Source organism: Pseudophryne corroboree, chromosome 2, assembly GCF_028390025.1.
Source record: "Pseudophryne corroboree isolate aPseCor3 chromosome 2, aPseCor3.hap2, whole genome shotgun sequence".
Taxonomy (NCBI): domain Eukaryota; kingdom Metazoa; phylum Chordata; class Amphibia; order Anura; family Myobatrachidae; genus Pseudophryne; species Pseudophryne corroboree.
Genome location: NC_086445.1, coordinates 442,962,937 through 442,985,665, shown reverse-complemented (window position 1 = coordinate 442,985,665; position 22,729 = coordinate 442,962,937).

The following is a 22,729-nucleotide window of genomic DNA, read 5'->3' as shown; positions in this document are numbered from 1 at the left end:
CACTCGCAAGTAGACCCTTGGATCCTTCAGGTGATATCTCTGGGGTACAAATTAGAATTCGAGACGTCTCCCCCTAGCCGTTTCCTAAAGTCGGCTTTACCGATGTCTCCTTCTGACAGGGAGACAGTTTTGGAAGCCATTCACAAGCTGTATTCCCAGCAGGTGATAATCAAGATACCCCTCCTGCAACAGGGAACGGGGTATTATTCCACACTGTTGTGGTACCGAAGCCGGACGGCTCGGTGAGACCGATTCTAAATCTAAAATCTTTGAACACTTACATACAGAGGTTCAAATTCAAGATTGAGTCACTCAGAGCAGTGATTGCGAACCTGGAAGAAGGGGACTACATGATGTCTCGGGACATCAAGGATGCTTACCTTCATGTCAAAATTTACCCTTCTCACCAAGGGTACCTCAGGTTTATGGTACAGAACTGTCACTATCAGTTCAGACGCTGCCGGATGGATGGTCCACGGCACCCCGGGTCTTTACCAAGGTAATGGCCGAAATGATGATATTCCTTCAAAGGAAGGGAATTTTAGTTATCCCTTACTTGGACGATTCCCTGATAAGGGTAAGATCCAGGGAACAGTTGGAGGTCGGTGTAGCACTATCTCAGGTAGTGTTGCTGCAGCACGGTTGGATTCTCAATATTCCAAAATCGCAGCTGGTTCCGACGACTTGTCTTCTGTTCCTAGGGATGATCCTGGACACAGTCCAGAAAAAGGTGTTTCTCCCGGAGGAGAAAGCCAGGGAGTTATCCGAGCTAGTCAGGAACCTCCTAAAACCGAGCCAAGTCTCAGTGCATCAATGCACAAGGGTTCTGGGTAAAATGGTGGCTTCCTACGAAGCAATCCCATTCGGCAGATTCCACGCAAGAACTTTCCAGTGGGACCTGCTGGACAAATGGTCCGGGTCGCATCTTCAGATGCATCAGCGGATAACCCTGTCACCAAGGACAAGGGTGTCCCTCCTGTGGTGGTTGCAGAGTGCTCATCTTCTAGAGGGCCGCAGATTCGGCATTCAGGACTGGGTCCTGGTAACCACGGATGCCAGTCTGCGAGGCTGGGGAGCAGTCACACAGGGAAGGAATATCCAGGACTTATGGTCAAGCCTGGAGACATCACTTCACATAAATATCCTGAAGCTAAGGGACATTTACAATGCTCTAAGCTTAGCAAGACCTCTGCTTCAAGATCAGCCGGTGTTGATCCAGTCGGACAACATCACGGCAGTCACCCACGTAAACAGACAGCGTGGCACAAGAAGCAGGAGGGCAATGGCAGAAGCTGCAAGGATTCTTCGCTGGGCGGAAAATCATGTGATAGCACTGTCAGCAGTATTCATTCCGGGAGTGGACAACTGGGAAGCAGACTTCCTCAGCACGACCTCCACCCGGGAGAGTGGGGACTTCACCCAGAAGTCTTCCACATGGTTATAAACCATTGGGAAAAACTCGACAGGTATTGCGCCAGGTCCAGGGACCCTCAGGCAATAGCTGTAGACGCTCTGGTAACACCGTGGGTGTACCAGGCAGGGTATGTGTTCCCTCCTCTGCCTCTCATACCCAAGGTACTGAGATTGATAAGATGGAGAGGAGTAAGCACTATATTCGTGGCTCCGGATTGGCCAAGAAGGATTTGGTAACCGGAACTTCAAGAGATGCTCACGGAGGATCCGTGGCCTCTACCTCTAAGAAGGGACCTGCTCCAGCAAGGACCCTGTCTGTTCCAAGACTTACCGCGGCTGCATTTGACGGCATGGCGGTTGAACGCCGGATCCTGAAGGAAAAAAGGCATTCCGGATGAAGTCATCCCTATCCTGATCAAAGCCAGGAAGGATGTAACCGCAAAAACATTATCACTGCAATTGGCGAAAATATGTTGCGTGGTGCGAGGCCAGTAAGGCCCGACGGTGGAAATTCAACTGGGTCGATTCCTACATTTCCTGCAAACAGGAGTGTCTATGGGCCTGAAATTGGGGTCCATTAAGGTTCAAATTTCGGCCCTGTCAATTTTCTTCCAAAAAGAACTAGCTTCAGTCCCTGAAGTTCAGACGTTTGTAAAAGGGGTACTGCATATACAGCCTCCTTTTGTGCCTCCAGTGGCACTTTGGGATCTCAATGTAGTTTTGGGTTCCAAAAGTCACATTATTTTGAACCACTTAAATCTGTGGAGTTAAAATATCTCACATGGAAAGTGGTCATGCTGTTGGCCCTGGCCTGGGCCAGGCGCGTGTCAGAATTGGCGGCTTTATCCTGAAAAAGCCCTTATCTGATGTTCCATTCGGACAGGGCGGAATTGAGGACTCGTCCTCAGTTTCTCCCTAAGGTGGTTTCAGCGTTTCACCTGAACCAACCTATTTGTGGTGCCTGCGGCTACTAGGGACTTGGAGGACTCCAAGTTGCTAGACGTTGTCAGGGCCCTGAAAATATATGTTTCCAGGAGGGCTGGAGTCAGGAAATCTGACTCGCTGTTTATCCTGTATGCACCCAACAAGCTGGGTGCTCCTGCTTCTAAGCAGACTATTGCTCGTTGGATTTGTAGTACAATTCAGCTTGCACATTCTGTGGCAGGCCTGCCACAGACAAAAATATGTAAATGCCCACTCCACAAGGAAGGTGGGCTCATCTTGGGCGGCTGCCCGAGGGGTCTCGGCTTTACAACTTTGCCGAGCAGCTACTTGGTCAGGAGCAAATACGTTTGTAAAATTATACAAAATTGATATCCTGGCTGAGGAGGACCTGGAGTTCTCTCATTTGGTGCTGCAGAGTCATCCGCACTCTCCCGCCCGTTTGGGAGCTTTGGTTTAATCCCCATGGTCCTTACAGAGTCCCCAGCATCCACTTAGGACGTTAGAGAAAATAAGAATTTACTTACCGATAATTCTATTTCTCATAGTCCGTAGTGGATGCTGGGCGCCCATCCCAAGTGCGGATTGTCTGCAATACTTGTACATAGTTATGGTTACAAAAATCGGGTTATTGTTGTGAGCCATCTTTCAGAGGCTCCTCTGTTATCATGCTGTTAACTGGGTTCAGATCACAGGTTATACGGTGTGATTGGTGTGGCTGGTATGAGTCTTACCCGGGATTCAAAATCCTTCCTTATTGTGTACGCTCGTCCGGGCACAGTATCCTAACTGAGGCTTGGAGGAGGGTCATAGGGGGAGGAGCCAGTGCACACCAGATAGTCCTAAAGCTTTATTTAGATGTGCCCAGTCTCCTGCGGAGCCGCTGTTCCCCATGGTCCTTACGGAGTCCCCAGCATCCACTACGGACTATGAGAAATAGAATTATCGGTAAGTAAATTCTTATTTTTTCCCTTTACCTTTACCTTGTGCCCCCCCCCCTTTTTTTCTCTTCTTTCCTCCCAATTCCCCCTTACTTTTCTTTTTTCTTTCTTTTTCCTTTCTTGCACGTTATGTTCTTTCCAAGGTTCTCAGCTCCAGCTCGCAATTAAAAATGGAAAATGAAGAATGGATGATGGCTCCAGAGAGGTGGGATGGGGTGCTAGAGAGCAGGCTTGGACTGGCCCACAGGGGTACAGGGGAAACCACCGGTGGGCCCCACTGCCTGGGATCTCCTGCTCTAAGGATCAGGTTCCAGACTGTGCACATGAATTATACATTATGCATATGTTACCTTATACTGGACTATGGTGTATATCTACAGTGCATTGCTGTTATTAATCTGTTATTAATCTGGTACATTATCATGCATGCAACAGCTGAATTTACGGTATATATTTATGAAGGGGCCCAAAAGTTGCACTCTCTAATTGTTAGTCAAACCAATAAGGTGGCAGACCACACCGCCTCTGCAGACTGGCCACACCCCTAACATGGGCCCCTACCACTGCATTTTCCCGGTGGGCCCTACATGCCCCTGTCCGACACTGCTAGAGAGTGAGGGAAATGCGGTAGGGAGTAGCAAACAGAGAGAGCAGGTAGTGACAGAAGAGGGGTAGGGCAGAACAGAGAGGGGGACAGAGCAGCGGTGTGGGGCAGAACAGTAGGCAGTTGAGGTGACCCTACTTGGTCAATCTGTTGCTGCTCGTCTTCTTCCCTTTCCTAATCTATAAAATGTATTAGTGTTGGATATTCAGTTATATTACTGTAGTGTCAGGTCTGGGTAAAATTGTGTGATGTACAGTAAATAAAAATGTGATGCTATGACATAACCTAGGGGTATATGTACTAAGCCTTGAAGTTAGATAAAGTGGAGAGAGATAAAGTACCAGCCAATAAGTTCCTAACTGGAATGCATAGGTGTAGGAATGAGGAAGGAGGGCAAGGGGCACCAGTGAATATACAGTGTGCTCGGTTGCAGGGTGCAGTGCGAACTGCCATCTTGGGTTACCAGTGGCAATGTCAGGTTGGAGATAAAACCCTTTCTGGCTGTTCCACCGCTCCCTCCCCACAACCCTTCTCTGCCCACCTTTAGGTTCCACCACCGCCCTGCACTCAGCTCCGGCTCCTATAGTGTGTGGGTATTTACAGTGGGCTGACCCCTACTCTGGGACAAGCCCTGCACCTTTCTCATCTCAAACTTCCCCCTGAGCTCCCCCTTCATCCCCCCCCACCCCTCACAGCATGCTCCTCCCCCTTCCCCTTCCCAATAGATAGAAAGCGATATCTTTATAAATCTACATCTATATCAGTGTCCTCCAACCTTAATTGGGGCGTGAGCTATAAAAATTAAATCTCTTGACGAGCTACCAAAGTTTTTGAAAAAGAAATGCTGTACTTGAATGGTTGCTGGCGCTCTCTCAATGTTAAGACTGGACTCGTGGGCAGTGGCGTAGCTATAAATTTTGCACTCTCCTGCCTAAAAGTTTCTGCCACCCCTCCCATTGCTATATTAATAGTAAAGAATTAGCGTGTGCCGTTGGTGCGTGTGCTCCAAAAACAGGGTCACTGCAAGGGTCATGGTATTGCAGGAAATTACTACCTTATACCCCAGTTTTGCAACCTGCACGCACAGACATTGGCCATTACAGGAAGAAAAAAAAAACGAATTCATACCCCTTACATTATTTGTTATTTTTCCTCCTTATATATGTGTGTATGCCTCTTACACATTATGCTACACACCATAATGCCCGTGACACATTATACCACACACAGTAATGCCACATACACAATATACCACACATCATAATGCCCTTTACACATTATACCACCACATACCGCAGTGCTCCTGGCACAGTATTCCACACACCGCAATGCCCCTGACACATTATTCCACACACTGCAATGCCCCTGACACATTATTCCACATACTGTAATGCCCCTGACACATTATTCTGCACCCCGTAATGCCCATGACACATTATGCCACACACCGCAATGCCAGTGATACATTATGCCACACTGTAATGCCTGACACATTATGCCACCTACTGCAATGCCCGTGCTACATTATGTCACACACCATAATGCCCATTACACATTGTGCCCGACAGTAAGGCTTCTAATTGATTTTAAATTACCTGCTCGTTGTCAGGGGTCTTGTGCTCATTGCCAGGGGTTTCATGCTCATTGCCAGGGGTTTCATGCTCTGGGTGTCATGCTTGTTGCCAGGGGTGTAATGCTCTGCGTGTCATGCTCATTGCCAAGGGTCTTGTTGCCAGCGGTGTAATGCTCTGCTTGTCAAGCTCGTTGTCAGGGGTCTTGTTACCAAGGGTGTAACGCTCTGTGTGTCATCATCATTGCAACGGGTTGGTGACCACTAGAGTGTACCCATCATAACTTTCTCATTCCCATAGATCTTAATAAGGCTTTTATAGGGTCACCACAACACACTGTCCAACATTCTCAAGTCAGCTACTTGAGAAACAAAAATAAAGTTGGAAAGCCCTCCTGAGGTCCGCTGTCTGTATACATTTCCAAAAACTTGTCCACCCAAACCAGGAGGAAAAGATAACCATCTATAGTACAAAACACCCACAGACAAATCCAAACCACTGCCTGTTGGAAGCAATTTAATTAAAAACTGTCTGATGAGATAACTCCACAGGATATCCCAGTGTGGTTGCAGTGCAGAGAACCTCTTATAGCTGGTAATGGTCTGCAAGTTCAGCAGGAGTGTAATGCTCATCATAGGGGTGTAATGGAAGTGCCAGGAGTGCCAGCACTGAGCGCTCCCAGCACTTCTGGGCATCTATAGCGCTGTGCTGACTGACAGATGTTAGAAGTCAAGTATGACCTCTAGCGTTTGTCTCTGCAGAGGAGTGCTACGGCCGGCTGTGGGGAGTTAATCACGGCCTCCCCCTGAAGTTGGGCCGGCCGCTGATCTATATCTATGACTATCTCTGTCAGGTAGATGGTGGGGCGGGTAAGTCCACCAACAACAGAGGGGGGTGACATTCAGCAATTTAGGTGCCCCAAAATGAAATAATATCTTGCCCCCCTTCGCAACCTCAGTATGTTGTGGTACCCCTGCTGCCATGTTACAGGTTTGTGTTTGAAAAATGACAGTTGCTGATTGGCTGGTGCTTTCTCCGAGGCTTAGTATCTCTGCCCTATAATTTGCTAAACACATGTATTCTTACTATAGTATCTATTTCAACAATTTGTGAGGGTGTGGTTTTTCATGCAAGAGAACAAGTGTTATTGATGTATAACGATTGCCTACAGCAAAACCAACACTAAAAGCAAAAACGGAAGAAGTATGATAGAGCACACCCATCCGTGCATCACACCCATAGCAGAGAACTACTTCATGCTAATTGTTACCTGCTCAGAATGAGACTGATTTCTCAGTCGCATGCAAGGTGGTTGATGCTAATGTGAAAATCTGTGTGGCTAATGCAGGGGTTTGTGCCTCTGCAACTGGAACACTGTGATGCCCATTGATTTCACGCTAACTGCTATCATCGTATGTATCCGCTTTTGCACCAGTCCCACAGTAGTTACAAGAGATCCATCAGGAACAGGCTTCCCTTCCCCATTCCCCATATCCATCAGGAACAGGCTTCCCTTCCCCATACCCATGACTCAGAATCATACAGAGCTTTAGATGCACACCTACAACATTCTCACAACACTCCCATAAGTCAGGGGGCGGTAATGTCTGATCACATTGTCACCACCCAGTTCCCACTCCGAATTGCCCTATTTCATGTAACAAACAGATCTGGCCAAGTTCTGCCCAGCTTAGAACAGAGCGGACGTACATAAAAAAGTGTAAATTCACTAGAGATGAGCGCCTGAAATTTTTCGGGTTTTGTGTTTTGGTTTTGGGTTCGGTTCCGCGGCCGTGTTTTGGGTTCGAACGCGTTTTGGCAAAACCTCACCGAATTTTTTTTGTCGGATTCGGGTGTGTTTTGGATTCGGGTGTTTTTTTCAAAAAACACTAAAAAACAGCTTAAATCATAGAATTTGGGGGTCATTTTGATCCCAAAGTATTATTAACCTCAAAAACCATAATTTACACTCATTTTCAGTCTATTCTGAATACCTCACACCTCACAATATTATTTTTAGTCCTAAAATTTGCACCGAGGTCGCTGTGTGAGTAAGATAAGCGACCCTAGTGGCCGACACAAACACCGGGCCCATCTAGGAGTGGCACTGCAGTGTCACGCAGGATGTCCCTTCCAAAAAACCCTCCCCAAACAGCACATGACGCAAAGAAAAAAAGAGGCGCAATGAGGTAGCTGTGTGAGTAAGATTAGCGACCCTAGTGGCCGACACAAACACCGGGCCCATCTAGGAGTGGCACTGCAGTGTCACGCAGGATGTCCCTTCCAAAAAACCCTCCCCAAACAGCACATGACGCAAAGAAAAAAAGAGGCGCAATGAGGTAGCTGTGTGAGTAAGATTAGCGACCCTAGTGGCCGACACAAACACCGGGCCCATCTAGGAGTGGCACTGCAGTGTCACGCAGGATGTCCCTTCCAAAAAACCCTCCCCAAACAGCACATGACGCAAAGAAAAAAAGAGGCGCAATGAGGTAGCTGTGTGAGTAAGATTAGCGACCCTAGTGGCCGACACAAACACCGGGCCCATCTAGGAGTGGCACTGCAGTGTCACGCAGGATGTCCCTTCCAAAAAACCCTCCCCAAACAGCACATGACGCAAAGAAAAAAAGAGGCGCAATGAGGTAGCTGTGTGAGTAAGATTAGCGACCCTAGTGGCCGACACAAACACCGGGCCCATCTAGGAGTGGCACTGCAGTGTCACGCAGGATGTCCCTTCCAAAAAACCCTCCCCAAACAGCACATGACGCAAAGAAAAAAAGAGGCGCAATGAGGTAGCTGTGTGAGTAAGATTAGCGACCCTAGTGGCCGACACAAACACCGGGCCCATCTAGGAGTGGCACTGCAGTGTCACGCAGGATGTCCCTTCCAAAAAACCCTCCCCAAACAGCACATGACGCAAAGAAAAAAAGAGGCGCAATGAGGTAGCTGACTGTGTGAGTAAGATTAGCGACCCTAGTGGCCGACACAAACACCGGGCCCATCTAGGAGTGGCACTGCAGTGTCACGCAGGATGTCCCTTCCAAAAAACCCTCCCCAATCAGCACATGATGCAAAGAAAAAGAAAAGAAAAAAGAGGTGCAAGATGGAATTGTCCTTGGGCCCTCCCACCCACCCTTATGTTGTATAAACAAAACAGGACATGCACACTTTAACCAACCCATCATTTCAGTGACAGGGTCTGCCACACGACTGTGACTGATATGACGGGTTGGTTTGGACCCCCCCCAAAAAAGAAGCAATTAATCTCTCCTTGCACAAACTGGCTCTACAGAGGCAAGATGTCCACCTCATCTTCACCCTCCGATATATCACCGTGTACATCCCCCTCCTCACAGATTATCAATTCGTCCCCACTGGAATCCACCATCTCAGCTCCCTGTGTACTTTGTGGAGGCAATTGCTGCTGGTCAATGTCTCCGCGGAGGAATTGATTATAATTCATTTTAATGAACATCATCTTCTCCACATTTTCTGGATGTAACCTCGTACGCCGATTGCTGACAAGGTGAGCGGCGGCACTAAACACTCTTTCGGAGTACACACTTGTGGGAGGGCAACTTAGGTAGAATAAAGCCAGTTTGTGCAAGGGCCTCCAAATTGCCTCTTTTTCCTGCCAGTATAAGTACGGACTGTGTGACGTGCCTACTTGGATGCGGTCACTCATATAATCCTCCACCATTCTATCAATGTTGAGAGAATCATATGCAGTGACAGTAGACGACATGTCCGTAATCGTTGTCAGGTCCTTCAGTCCGGACCAGATGTCAGCATCAGCAGTCGCTCCAGACTGCCCTGCATCACCGCCAGCGGGTGGGCTCGGAATTCTGAGCCTTTTCCTCGCACCCCCAGTTGCGGGAGAATGTGAAGGAGGAGATGTTGACAGGTCGCGTTCCGCTTGACTTGACAATTTTGTCACCAGCAGGTCTTTCAACCCCAGCAGACCTGTGTCTGCCGGAAAGAGAGATCCAAGGTAGGCTTTAAATCTAGGATCGAGCACGGTGGCCAAAATGTAGTGCTCTGATTTCAACAGATTGACCACCCGTGAATCCTTGTTAAGCGAATTAAGGGCTGCATCCACAAGTCCCACATGCCTAGCGGAATCGCTCCCTTTTAGCTCCTTCTTCAATGCCTCCAGCTTCTTCTGCAAAAGCTTGATGAGGGGAATGACCTGACTCAGGCTGGCAGTGTCTGAACTGACTTCACGTGTGGCAAGTTCAAAGGGCATCAGAACCTTGCACAACGTTGAAATCATTCTCCACTGCACTTGAGACAGGTGCATTCCACCTACTATATCGTGCTCAATTGTATAGGCTTGAATGGCCTTTTGCTGCTCCTCCAACCTCTGAAGCATATAGAGGGTTGAATTCCACCTCGTTACCACTTCTTGCTTCAGATGATGGCAGGGCAGGTTCAGTAGTTTTTGGTGGTGCTCCAGTCTTCTGTACGTGGTGCCTGTACGCCGAAAGTGTCCCGCAATTTTTCTGGCCACCGACAGCATCTCTTGCACGCCCCTGTCGTTTTTAAAAAAATTCTGCACCACCAAATTCAAGGTATGTGCAAAACATGGGACGTGCTGGAATTTGCCCATATTTAATGCACACACAATATTGCTGGCGTTGTCCGATGCCACAAATCCACAGGAGAGTCCAATTGGGGTAAGCCATTCCGCGATGATCTTCCTCAGTTGCCGTAAGAGGTTTTCAGCTGTGTGCGTATTCTGGAAAGCGGTGATACAAAGCGTAGCCTGCCTAGGAAAGAGTTGGCGTTTGCGAGATGCTGCTACTGGTGCCGCCGCTGCTGTTCTTGCGGCGGGAGTCCATACATCTACCCAGTGGGCTGTCACAGTCATATAGTCCTGACCCTGCCCTGCTCCACTTGTCCACATGTCCGTGGTTAAGTGGACATTGGGTACAACTGCATTTTTTAGGACACTGGTGAGTCTTTTTCTGACGTCCGTGTACATTCTCGGTATCGCCTGCCTAGAGAAGTGGAACCTAGATGGTATTTGGTAACGGGGGCACACTGCCTCAATAAATTGTCTAGTTCCCTGTGAACTAACGGCGGATACCGGACGCACGTCTAACACCAACATAGTTGTCAAGGACTCAGTTATCCGCTTTGCAGTAGGATGACTGCTGTGATATTTCATCTTCCTCGCAAAGGACTGTTGAACAGTCAATTGCTTACTGGAAGTAGTACAAGTGGGCTTACGACTTCCCCTCTGGGATGACCATCGACTCCCAGCGGCAACAACAGCAGCGCCAGCAGCAGTAGGCGTTACACGCAAGGATGCATCGGAGGAATCCCAGGCAGGAGAGGACTCGTCAGAATTGCCAGTGACATGGCCTGCAGGACTATTGGCATTCCTGGGGAAGGAGGAAATTGACACTGAGGGAGTTGGTGGTGTGGTTTGCGTGAGCTTGGTTACAAGAGGAAGGGATTTACTGGTCAGTGGACTGCTTCCGCTGTCACCCAAAGTTTTTGAACTTGTCACTGACTTATTATGAATGCGCTGCAGGTGACGTATAAGGGAGGATGTTCCGAGGTGGTTAACGTCCTTACCCCTACTTATTACAGCTTGACAAAGGGAACACACGGCTTGACACCTGTTGTCCGCATTTCTGGTGAAATACCTCCACACCGAAGAGCTGATTTTTTTGGTATTTTCACCAGGCATGTCAACGGCCATATTCCTCCCACGGACAACAGGTGTCTCCCCGGGTGCCTGACTTAAACAAACCACCTCACCATCAGAATCCTCCTGGTCAATTTCCTCCCCAGCGCCAGCAACACCCATATCCTCCTCATCCTGGTGTACTTCAACACTGACATCTTCAATCTGACTATCAGGAACTGGACTGCGGGTGCTCCTTCCAGCACTTGCAGGGGGCGTGCAAATGGTGGAAGGCGCATGCTCTTCACGTCCAGTGTTGGGAAGGTCAGGCATCGCAACCGACACAATTGGACTCTCCTTGTGGATTTGGGATTTCAAAGAACGCACAGTTCTTTGCGGTGCTTTTGCCAGCTTGAGTCTTTTCAGTTTTCTAGCGAGAGGCTGAGTGCTTCCATCCTCATGTGAAGCTGAACCACTAGCCATGAACATAGGCCAGGGCCTCAGCCGTTCCTTGCCACTCCGTGTGGTAAATGGCATATTGGCAAGTTTACGCTTCTCCTCCGACAATTTTATTTTAGGTTTTGGAGTCCTTTTTTTACTGATATTTGGTGTTTTGGTTTTGACATGCTCTGTACTATGCCATTGGGCATCGGCCTTGGCAGACGACGTTGCTGGCATTTCATCGTCTCGGCCATGACTAGTGGCAGCAGCTTCAGCACGAGGTGGAAGTGGATCTTGATCTTTCCCTAATTTTGGAACCTCAACATTTTTGTTCTCCATATTTTAATAGGCACAACTAAAAGGCACCTCAGGTAAACAATGGAGATGGATGGATTGGATACTAGTATACAATTATGGACGGGCTGCCGAGTGCCGACACAGAGGTAGCCACAGCCGTGAACTACCGCACTGTACTGTGTCTGCTGCTAATATATAGACTGGTTGATAAAGAGATAGTATACTCGTAACTAGTATGTATGTATAAAGAAAGAAAAAAAAACCACGGTTAGGTGGTATATACAATTATGGACGGGCTGCCGAGTGCCGACACAGAGGTAGCCACAGCCGTGAACTACCGCACTGTACTGTGTCTGCTGCTAATATAGACTGGTTGATAAAGAGATAGTATACTCGTAACTAGTATGTATGTATAAAGAAAGAAAAAAAAACCACGGTTAGGTGGTATATACAATTATGGACGGGCTGCCGAGTGCCGACACAGAGGTAGCCACAGCCGTGAACTACCGCACTGTACTGTGTCTGCTGCTAATATATAGACTGGTTGATAAAGAGATAGTATACTCGTAACTAGTATGTATGTATAAAGAAAGAAAAAAAAACCACGGTTAGGTGGTATATACAATTATGGACGGGCTGCCGAGTGCCGACACAGAGGTAGCCACAGCCGTGAACTACCGCACTGTACTGTGTCTGCTGCTAATATATAGACTGGTTGATAAAGAGATAGTATACTCGTAACTAGTATGTATGTATAAAGAAAGAAAAAAAAACCACGGTTAGGTGGTATATACAATTATGGACGGGCTGCCGAGTGCCGACACAGAGGTAGCCACAGCCGTGAACTACCGCACTGTACTGTGTCTGCTGCTAATATATAGACTGGTTGATAAAGAGATAGTATACTCGTAACTAGTATGTATGTATAAAGAAAGAAAAAAAAAACACGGTTAGGTGGTATATACAATTATGGACGGGCTGCCGAGTGCCGACACAGAGGTAGCCACAGCCGTGAACTACCGCACTGTACTGTGTCTGCTGCTAATATATAGACTGGTTGATAAAGAGATAGTATACTCGTAACTAGTATGTATGTATAAAGAAAGAAAAAAAAACCACGGTTAGGTGGTATATACAATTATGGACGGGCTGCCGAGTGCCGACACAGAGGTAGCCACAGCCGTGAACTACCGCACTGTACTGTGTCTGCTGCTAATATATAGACTGGTTGATAAAGAGATAGTATACTCGTAACTAGTATGTATGTATAAAGAAAGAAAAAAAAACCACGGTTAGGTGGTATATACAATTATGGACGGGCTGCCGAGTGCCGACACAGAGGTAGCCACAGCCGTGAACTACCGCACTGTACTGTGTCTGCTGCTAATATATAGACTGGTTGATAAAGAGATAGTATACTCGTAACTAGTATGTATGTATAAAGAAAGAAAAAAAAACCACGGTTAGGTGGTATATACAATTATGGACGGGCTGCCGAGTGCCGACACAGAGGTAGCCACAGCCGTGAACTACCGCACTGTACTGTGTCTGCTGCTAATATATAGACTGGTTGATAAAGAGATAGTATACTCGTAACTAGTATGTATGTATAAAGAAAGAAAAAAAAACCACGGTTAGGTGGTATATACAATTATGGACGGGCTGCCGAGTGCCGACACAGAGGTAGCCACAGCCGTGAACTACCGCACTGTACTGTGTCTGCTGCTAATATAGACTGGTTGATAAAGAGATAGTATACTCGTAACTAGTATGTATGTATAAAGAAAGAAAAAAAAACCACGGTTAGGTGGTATATACAATTATGGACGGGCTGCCGAGTGCCGACACAGAGGTAGCCACAGCCGTGAACTACCGCACTGTACTGTGTCTGCTGCTAATATAGACTGGTTGATAAAGAGATAGTATACTACTAATATTATATATACTGGTGGTCAGGTCACTGGTCACTAGTCACACTGGCAGTGGCACTCCTGCAGCAAAAGTGTGCACTGTTTTAATATAATATTATGTACTCCTGGCTCCTGCTATAACCTATAACTGGCACTGCAGTAGTGCTCCCCAGTCTCCCCCACAATTATAAGCTGTGTGAGCTGAGCAGTCAGACAGATATATAATATATATAGATGATGCAGCACACTGGCCTGAGCCTGAGCAATGCACACAGATATGGTATGTGACTGACTGAGTCACTGTGTGTATCGCTTTTTTCAGGCAGAGAACGGATATATTAAATAAACTGCACTGTGTGTCTGGTGGTCACTCACTATATAATATATTATGTACTCCTGGCTCCTGCTATAACCTATAACTGGCACTGCAGTAGTGCTCCCCAGTCTCCCCCACAATTATAAGCTGTGTGAGCTGAGCAGTCAGACAGATATATATAATATTATATATAGATAATAGATGATGCAGCACACTGGCCTGAGCCTGAGCAGTGCACACAGATATGGTATGTGACTGAGTCACTGTGTGCTGTGTATCGCTTTTTTCAGGCAGAGAACGGATTATAAATAAAACTGGTGGTCACTATCAGCAAAACTCTGCACTGTACTGAGTACTCCTAATGCTCCCCAAAATTAGTAAATCAAGTGTCTCTCTAATCTATTCTAAACGGAGAGGACGCCAGCCACGTCCTCTCCCTATCAATCTCAATGCACGTGTGAAAATGGCGGCGACGCGCGGCTCCTTATATAGAATCCGAGTCTCGCGATAGAATACGAGCCTCGCGAGAATCCGACAGCGTCATGATGACGTTCGGGCGCGCTCGGGTTAACCGAGCAAGGCGGGAAGATCCGAGTCGCTCGGACCCGTGAAAAAAAACATGAAGTTCGTGCGGGTTCGGATTCAGAGAAACCGAACCCGCTCATCTCTAAAATTCACATCTGTGCATGCACTGTATGCACACATCTGAATATGTGCCCTTGCACAGGACTCAGAAACCAGCCCAATAGCTTCATATTGCTTTCATAGACCTGCTGAGTGACTGATTTACACTGAACTAGATAAATTGAGTTATGTTAGAGATTTTTATTTACAAATACACTTTTTGTTTATGCATGTGATGTTTTTCTACCTGGTATTCTAGAAAATGTGTTTAGATATTAAGGGCAAATTACTCTTATCAGCATTGTTTCTGGATACACAGTGACACAAACCTTGCTAAAATGTACCCATGTCTCCAACGGGATCCGGTCTGAAGATCGACAGTGTCTAGGTCGACAATGTTTAGGTCGACCACTATTGGTCGACAGTCACTAGGTCGACATGGATGGAAGGTCGACAGGGTTTCTAGGTCGACATGTGCTAGGTCGACAGGTCTAAAGGTCGACATGAGTTTTTCACATTTTTTTTTCTTTTTTTGAATTTTTTCATACTTAACGATCCACGTGGACTACGATTGGAACGGTAAAGTGTGCCGAGCGAAGCGGTAGCGGAGCGAAGGCACCATGCCCGAAGCATGGCGAGCGAAGCGAGCCATGCGAGGGGACGCGGTGCACTAATTTGGGATCCCGGTCACTCTACGAAGAAAACGACACAAAAAAATTAATAATCCTCATGTCGACTTTTAGACCTGTCGACCTAGCACATGTCGACCTAGAAACCCTGTCGACCTTCCATCCATGTCGACCTAGTGACTGTCGACCAATAGTGGTCGACCTAAACATTGTCGACCTAGACACTGTCGATTTGATGAACCACACCCGTCTCCAACAACAGCTGCATGAGTTTGTCACGCCTACATGGGTAAAGAATGCAGTTAAAATACTGGCTGTCTGGATCCTGGCGTTCAGGAGACTGATGCCGGAATCCCAACAGCCAGTGAAATACCGAATCCCGATCTCCGCAGGGTATTCCTACTCGGTTGGTGTGTCCATGTCACCAACCGAGCGGGAATATAACCTGTGGCGAGCGAAGTGAGCCACTGGGCCCGAAGCACATTGAGCTCACTCGCTGCCGGGATTCCGACAGACGGGATGCTGCTGTCAGTATACTGACAGCCGTCATCCTGTCTGTCGGTAAATCATACCGATTCCATGGGTAATGCTAGTGGTAAAAATAATAATAATAATAATAATAATAATAATAAATAATAACACTTTTGGTTTACCCCTAAAGTACAGCATGACTGGAGTTCCAAAGCATTTCCAATTTAAATTTTTTGTGTCATTGACATCACACTTTGACTTCCTATTACACATTTACGGAGCACAATTTCATGTTTAAAAATGGCATCATTGTCTGTATAGTGATAGCATTCACTTTTTGGAATACTTAATTGTCTCTATATTTTGTAATTACTTTTAAATTCTAGCAGACTGTCATCTGCTTACTTGGTGCAAAACAAAGGAAAACAAAGCAAAAATACATAAATCCCAGAAAGCAATGTTATTGACTTACTCCCAGTAATACAGTAAGTGGTTTGGATTTTCATGTCAATCTACTGTATTTCAGTAATAGAGTGATAAGATGTTTAGCTAAATATCATACAGTAAATATCATACCATATCAAACAGGCTCATAAAGTAATAAACAGTATTCAAGTTCCAAACAAGGGAGTAAATGTAGCCTCCACTTCTCAGCATGCTTAAAACCAAAATTTAAAATGGAACTTAAGGTCCATACACACTTAACGATATAATGAGCGACGTCGCTCATTTTCCCCCTCCTTAAGCGACGTCGCTCATTATATCGTTAAGTGTGTATGCCGCCAGCGACGACCGATGCCCCGCGGGTCGGCAACGATCGTCGCTGTCGGTCAGGCATGCATGAAGGATGTGGACTGTCGTCCACGACCTTCATGCAGGGCTGGCGGGGGCGTGACGTCACTGAGCGATATGAGCGGTCATATCGCTCAGTGCGTACAGGCGGCCGCCGACCGGCCGGCCCGGGAGGGGGAAACGTTAGACGATGTCGCTCACAGAGCGACATCGTCTAAAGTGTATGGGCCTTTACTTTTAATATCATTGCCATTTTATATTGCAACCATAAAAACCCTGATAAGTGGCGACTCACATAAGCTGGCACTTGGTAAATTTTTAGCAAAGACTTTGCCATCACTAGGATAGCTGGGTGATATGTTTTCTAAGAACTGTAAACTGGTTTATTTATAGACAGAAAATGGATGAACTGACTGTAAAGTTCAGCCAGACAACTGCCCAGACAATATCATGATGCCAATCTCTGTTTCCTAGGACATTGTGAGTTCAATCCAAGTTTTCCCAAAATATGGCTACGTGCATGCAAGGTCTTTCATAAAATGGAAGTGTTACTGTTGCTCACAATCATATTGAAGTAACCGATGCTGCAAATGCTGGTTAACAGTTACTTAAAAGGAGCTTCACTCGTGACCAGTTTTGCAACGAGTAAAAAATGTAATAAATTAGCTGTGCAGTGTCTGGAAAATGAACTTGTGTACTTAGCAAACAGCTTGGGACTAGTCCAGCAATAACATTGCACTTGTCTTGTTGCCAAGTTCCATGTCAGCACAGATACTAAAAGGAGTTGATATTTGTGCTTCTGTTCTTATTCTCTACACATATTTATATTGCATCGCGCTCAATCGCACAAGTGTATGTATGGGCACCATCATTTTATTAACTACTGAACTAGAAGATCACAATTAAAAGTGTAAAATGATATTTAAAAAGATCCTCATTCAAGACAAATGCAAATAGAGGAGCTCATGTAGTATGGGATACCAGCAGTCAGGATGCCTGTGGTCATATTACCGACACCGGCATCCCGACTGCCTAAAATCCCGACTGAGGCAGTAAACTAAGCTAACCCTAACCTTCCACTAACCCTAACCTCCCCTCCTACACCCTAACCCTTCCCCTGCAGCCTAACCCTAACCCTCTATGCCATATGTTGAGATTCTGGCGTCAGCATTCTCACAGGTGTCAGGATTCCGGCACCGGTTTTCTGACCGCCAGAAACCCCTCCGTCAGGTTGCCCACTACATCCCGTATTGAGAGCTAGACATACATCTGTTTTGCTTGTGGAAAAAAAGCATGTTATTACTTATCATGTGCACGGGTGGCACTCGTTATACCGGCTGTTGGGATCCCGGTGCTCACCATACCGACGCCGGGATCCAGACAGCTGGTATACCAACAACTATTCTCCCTCTTGGGGTGTCCACAACACCCCTGGAGGGAGAATAAATAGTGTGGCGTGCTTAGCGCGCCACAGTGCCCGCAGCGTGGCGAGCAGAGCGAGCCCGCAAGGGGCTCTTTTTACACTCACCCCACTGCAGGCATTAAGGCTGTCGGGATCCCGGTGCCGGTATGCTGGGATCCCGACAGCCGGCAATTCGTAGTACACGCATGTAATTACTGTATACTGTGTGTAATTATGCTGTGTGTGTGTGTGTGTGTGTGTGTGTGTGTGTGTGTGTGTGTGTGTGTGTGTGTAATGTGGGTGTGTTCATAAGTGTGCTGTGTGCATGTGTTTGCTCTGTGTTTTTTATGTAAATGTGCCATAAGTATGTATGCTACAGTGTGTGTGTGTGTGTGTGTGTGTGTGTGTGTGTGTGTGTGTGTGTGTGTGTGTACTGTAAACAGTATACTATGTATGTCACATATATGCATACTTGCCTACCTGACCCTCTCCATGAGGGAGAAATTGCTCTGTTCCTGGACTTTCCTGGTAATGTATGATTGCCATCACCTGTGGTGAAACACCTTTCTTATCAATTACCTAGCTCACCACAAGTGATGGCAATCATACATTACCAGGAAAGTCCAGGAACAGAGCAATTTCTCCCTCATGGAGAGGGTCAGGTAGGCAAGTATGCATATATGTCATATATATTTTGAAATTTATGCGTAGATATATGTGTGTGTGTGTGTGTGTGTGTGTGTGTGTGTGTATGTATATGTGATTATATATATATATATATATATATATATATTGTATGTATATATATATATATATATGTATATATATATACCAACAAATATAAAACCACAGCACTCGCCACCCCAGAAGCGGGGTGCAGTGTCTGCACTCACCACTCATGGGGTGGGGTGCATGTAGCCCATGGCCACCTACTTAAAAATAAACAAACAGAAAGTTCAGCACTCACCAAAGCAAGCTCACTTATCTTCACAACATCAATAAATAAATGATGGGGGTTTAGTTAGTGAATTGACCAATGCACGGAAGCCTGCAAACCGCTCGCCAAGGTACCCCACCTTCATGCAGGTCCTACACTATCACAGAGTCTGAAAAATTAAAACCTGGCAACTGTATAACACATAATATAACTGCAAATATGTCATTAAGGTGGTCATTCCGTGCCAGGAAAAACGAAGGCATAGCTAGGCGAACGCAGAGCATGTTTGTGACGTCTAAACAGGAACTGAACAGTCTGAAGTCATCGCAAGCACTAATGATCTTATTTTCTGGACTTTTAAACCAGGAGAAGGATTGAGAAGGCATTCAGAGGAGCTGACCTTGAGAAAGACCCAGGAAGGGTCGGAACGCGTGGGTGCTCTTGGGGACTGACCTGACTGGATAAGGACGTGGTACCATCTATGCCAGACCTGGAAGGCTTTTGGACACCAGAAAACTCTCCAAGCTGCAGCTGGACAGTCTGATGTAACATATGCTCATAGAACTGATTATTCGGTTCTCACCAGTTCGTGGTAATTATCCATTGCTTTATTTCTGTCAGGATCCAGCCCACAGATGAATGCCAACTAGCACATGCTGTGCAGATTTTATGTGCATGTAGTGGAGATTGTTTTTGGAAAAATCATCTTCCATTCATTGTCTTGTTTTTAATGTTTTAAAATAAATCATGTAACCTAAGGTAATACACTATGGTTTGCAATTTTCCCTCTTTTTCCGGTACAAACTGAGAAATAAGGAAAACCACAGGAATACGATCTGATTTGACCCCTATACAGCGCTGGTTCAGTGGTATCATATATGTTGTGTGCTTGTCTGTTTTGATTTGAGGGAGGAGAAACCTCTTTTATGGTATCTTAAACTAGCAGCTGTAAGCAGCGCCCTGTCACTTGTCTAAATTCTATTTTGCATAACTGCAAATATGCCTACTTGGTTTAATGTGTACCTGCCACATACTCCATGGCTTTTAAAGGTACACTAGTCACACTCAAAATTAAAGTGGAAAAACACACTACAGGCTGATCCAACTTTGATGTAATGTCCTTAAAACAAGTCAAAATGAGGCTCAGTAGTGTGTGTGGCCTCCATGTGCCTGTATGACCTCCCTACAATGCCTGGGCATGCTCCTGATGAGGTGGCGAATGGTCTCCTGAGGGATCTCCTGCCAGACCTGGACTAAAGCATCCGCATACTCCTGGACAGTCTGTGGTGCAACGTGGCGTTGGTGGATGGAGCGAGACATGATGTCCCAGATGTGCTCAATTGGATTCAGGTCTGGGGAATGGGCGGGCCAGTCCATAGCATCAATGCCTTCGTCTTGCAGGAACTGCTGACACACTCCAGCCACATGAGGTCTAGCATTGTCTTGCATTAGGAGGAACCCAGGCCCAACCGCACCAGCATATGGGGGTATATTTACTAAGGTCCCGATTTTGACCGAGATGCCGTTTTTTCTTCAAAGTGTCATCTCGGTAATTTACTAAGCAAAAATCACGGCAGTGATGAGGGCATTCGTAATATTTTGGAAGTCCTAGGAAAAAATCACGAATCAATACACCATCGGTCAAATACGCCTGCAATTTGGTAGAAATCGGGAATTTACTAAAAAGTGCAAATCACAAACACTGCCGACAATAGCCAAACACTGCCGTGCAGAAATACAAATCGTAAAAAAGTGCTAAAAAAAACCAGACCTGCTTTTTTATCCCGTGTTTGGATAGGCATGCAGGGATCCATGAGATCCGTGCATGTTTATCAGTGGGAAGGGGATGGGAAAGTGTTAATTTTTTGAAAAAAAATTGCGTGGGGTCCCCCCTCCTAAGCCAAACCAGCCTCGGGCTCTTTGAGCCGGTCCTGGTTGCAAAAATATGGGAAAAAAATTGACAGGGGTTCCCCCATATTTACGCAACCAGCACCGGGCTCTGCGCCTGGTCCTGGTTCCAAAAATACGGGGGACAAAAAGCGTAGGGGTCCTCCGTATTTTTGAAACCAGCACCGGGCTCCACTAGCTGGACAGATAATGCCACAGCCGGGGGTCACTTTTATACAGCGCCCTGCGGCCGTGGCATTAAATACCCAACTAGTCACCCCTGGCCGGGTTACCCTGGAGGAGTGGGAACCCCTTCAATCAAGGGGTCCCCCCCCTCCAGCCACCCAAGGGCCAGGGGTGAAGCCCGAGGCTGTCCCCCCCATCCAATGGGCTGCTGATGGGGGGCTGATAGCCTTTGTTGTAAGTTATGAATATTGTTTTTAGTAGCAGTACTACAAGTCCCAGCAAGCCTCCCCCGCAAGCTGGTACTTGGAGAACCAGGGTCGGTCCTCTTCTCCATGTAGAATCCATGGTGTACCTGTTGAAAAAATTCTACTCACCAAATCCAGTGTAGAGGGCTCCTCGGGTAATCCATTTGTAATCCACGTACTTGTAAAAATAAAAAAACGGACACCCGACCACGAACTGAAAGGGGCCCCATGTTTTCACATGGGACCCCTTTTCCCGAATGCCAGAAACCCCCTCTGACTTATGTCTAAGAGGGTTTCTTCAGCCAATCAGGGAGCGCCACGTTGTGGCACCCTCCTGATCGGCTGTGTGCTCCTGTACTGTCTGACAGGCGGCACACGGCAGTGTTACAATGTAGCGCCTATGCGCTCCATTATAACCAATGGTGGGAACTTTGTGGTCAGCGGTGAGGTTACTTTCGGTCACCCGCTGACCACAAAGTTCCCACCATTGGTTACAATGGAGCGCATAGGCGCTACATTGTAACACTGCCGTGTGCCGCCTGTCATACAGTACAGGAGCACACAGCCGATCAGGAGGGTGCCACAACGTGGCGCTCCCTGATTGGCTGATGGAACCCTCTTAGACTTAAGTCAGAGGGGGTTTCTGGCATTCGGGGAAAGGGGTCCCTTTCAGTTCGTGGTCGGGTGTCCGTTTTTTTATTTTTACAAGTACGTGGATTACAAATGGATTACCCGAGGAGCCCTCTACACTGGATTTGGTGAGTAGAATTTTTTCAACAGGTACACCATGGATTCTACATGGAGAAGAGGACCGACCCTCGTGTGAACATAAGGTAAGTATGTGTATATGGTGGTGTGTATGTATGCATTAAAGTTATACTTTCAAGGTGTGTGTGTGTTATGTCTTTATTGGGGTATTTTTTTAGTAGTAGTACTACAGGTACCAGCGGGCCCGGTTTTCCGCCGCATGCTGGTACTTGTGGTTCTCCAAGTACCAGCTTGCGGGGGAGGCTTGCTTGATTGAAGGGGTTCCCACTCCTCCAGGGTACCCCGGCCAGGGGTGACTAGTTGGGTATTTAATGCCACGGCCGCAGGGCGCTGTATAAAAGTGACCCCCGGCTGTGGTATTATCTGTCCAGCTAGTGGAGCCCGGTGCTGGTTTCAAAAATACGGGGGACCCCTACGCTTTTTGTCCCCCGTATTTTTGGAACCAGAACCAGGACCAGGCGCAGAGCCCGGTGCTGGTTGCTTAAATATGGGGGAACCCCTGTCAATTTTTTCCCCATATTTTTGCAACCAGGGCCGGCTCAAAGAGCCCGAGGCTGGTTTGGCTTAGGAGGGGGGACCCCACGCAATTTTTTTTTTAAGTTTAAACATTTTTTTTTTTTTATACAAGGTGCACAATGAAGCCCAGCACGGATCTCTCAGATCCGTCCGAGATTCATTGTATTAAAGTCGGCAGTGTTTTACAAGTCACTCACGTAAAACA